Here is a 1957-nt window from a genome sequence, read left to right as displayed (position 1 = left end):
CCTTCCTGGAGGAAGTGACGCCTCAGCTAAGTCCTGAGGACAAGTTAGGGGTGTGCTAGGATGACGTGGGGGGGAAGGACAATCTGAACAGAATGGAGGCCAAGAGATGAACGAGAGAGCAGCAGAGCGAGGTACTCGGAGGCGGCGTGTGTTGCTGGGGTATGGAACGTGGGGTGTCCGGGCACTGGCGGTTAGAAAAGGTCCCAGGGAACAAAACATGAGGTCCTATGGCTTGGAAGTTGGGCAAGGCCCCTCAGATCACGCAAGATCAAGGACCCAAATTTTATTCTGAGGTTTCTAAGCCACACCTCAAAAACTGTGTGAGCCCTTAACTCAGTGATGTCCGAAGGCCACAGGGGTCTCTGGAAATTTCTGCTGACTCACTCTGGGGCCTGGGGCACCTCCTGGCCCTCTCTGGGTCTGAGCCTCCCAACTGATGTTGGATGAACCAGTCCCCAAAGCACTCGCATCCCGTAAACAGAAGAATCCTGTTGACCAATGAGATCTTGGCATTCCTGGAGTCTGATTCTGGGACTCCCATGTACTGGCCGTCCAGTACTGCTGGGGCCAGCCTCGCACCACGGCACATTGCCAGGCAGCGTCTGGGATGGGGGCCGAGTTCTCCTGCTCCTCAGTCCTGCCAAGAGATGGGAGCTCCCCGAGGTTTGGGCTGGACGGGGTGGGGGCAGGGGGTCTACTCAGACCCTCCTGGAGACAAAGGAGCTGACCTGCAAAGAGTTCCAGCGGGAGCCCCGCTCCCCCTCCCATCCCCCCTCTCCCTTCCCAGTCCACGTGTCTCTATTGTCTGCTCCCCGCTTCAGGGAAAGACATAGCCTCGGATGTGTCAGAACCACCACCTCCCGGCAGCCGGGAAATTAATTACTGGACGATTTTCACTTCCTCTTGCAGCGCCCGCTTGAGCCGGGCACCAGAACAGGACCGGCTGAGCGGGGCGGGCATCGGCATGGAGGGCTCGCTCCCCCCACCGGTCTGGGAGAAGAAAGTTGAACCCCAAACCCAATAGAGGGGCTCCAATGGGAAGCCGAGCTGGGGTGGGAGGCGACGACCTCTAGTCAAAGCTGAGTGTCCACAGCGGCCACTCCAGAACCAGGGGCGAGGGAGAGGACTGGACGCAGGAGGGTCGTCGCTGGAGCTCACCCCCCTTCCTCTGCGCCCCTTCCCTGCGCCCCCATGCGCCCGACCCCCTTTGGCTCCAACCGCCGTCCCTCCTCTCCCTCTGTCCTGCACTTTTCCTGTTTCTGCACTGACGGGGGGCTTCCTTTTTGTGTGTCTGCACCTCTCTCTGCTCCCCGTGGCTGTGAGCGGATGCTGCTACTTCTCTCCATCTCTTTCTTCTGTTCCTCTTGTGTCTTTTTGTCCTTATCTTGGCCTCTCTGTTTCTATTTCTACCTCTTCCAGCGAGTCTCTTTTTCTCTGTATGTCTCTTTCTGCCTTTCTCCGTGTATCTCCTCTCTCTCTCTCTCCCCCCCGCCCCACCCCAGACGTACTCCTCTTTCTCTGTCTCTCTCTCTCTCTCTCTATCTCCGCGCCTTTCTCGCCTTCACTTTCTCCCCTCCTGCCTGCCCGCTGCTCCCTGCGCCTGGCCTGCCCCCACCGCCGCCGGTTCAGGGGAACGTGTGCGGAGCGATTGTCCTGAGGGACATTTGATGGATTAGAGCGCTGAACAGTTCCATTGCTAGGGGACCACCTGATCTCCTCCAGCTTGCGTCCCATATAAAGCCGGCAGCCGGAGTGCTGAGCACAGCTCCAGCGATCGCCTGTGCGCGCGCCGCCGCCGCCGCCGAGCCCGAGCGGGAGCCGGGAGCCCGAGCCCGAGCCGGAGCCGGGGCCGCCGCCACTGGGGCCGGCTCCGCGCGGCCGCCCGCCCGCTGGGAGCTGTCCAGTGCTGAAACCCCGCGCGCACACAGCCAATCGCGCCCGGCTGGCAGCCTCCCCC

The 1957-nt window shown here is 61.2% G+C and overlaps 1 protein-coding gene across 1 annotated transcript in view; it reads left to right on the top strand.

Annotated features, from left to right (window-relative positions):
- Positions 1-674: 674 nt before the first annotated feature.
- Positions 675-1957, top strand: part of SCRT2 (scratch family transcriptional repressor 2) — a 14525-nt gene continuing 13242 nt past the window's right edge. The window contains exon 1 of the mRNA XM_066234266.1: positions 675-1957. This exon is cut by the window's right edge and continues 183 nt beyond it. The gene's annotated coding sequence lies outside the window, so the exon portion shown is untranslated.

The sequence above is a fragment of the Saccopteryx bilineata genome, chromosome 6, assembly GCF_036850765.1.
Source record: "Saccopteryx bilineata isolate mSacBil1 chromosome 6, mSacBil1_pri_phased_curated, whole genome shotgun sequence".
NCBI classification, from domain to species: Eukaryota; Metazoa; Chordata; class Mammalia; order Chiroptera; family Emballonuridae; genus Saccopteryx; species Saccopteryx bilineata.
The sequence above is the reverse complement of the archived record's forward strand: the minus strand, read 5'-3'. Positions and strand labels throughout refer to the sequence as shown.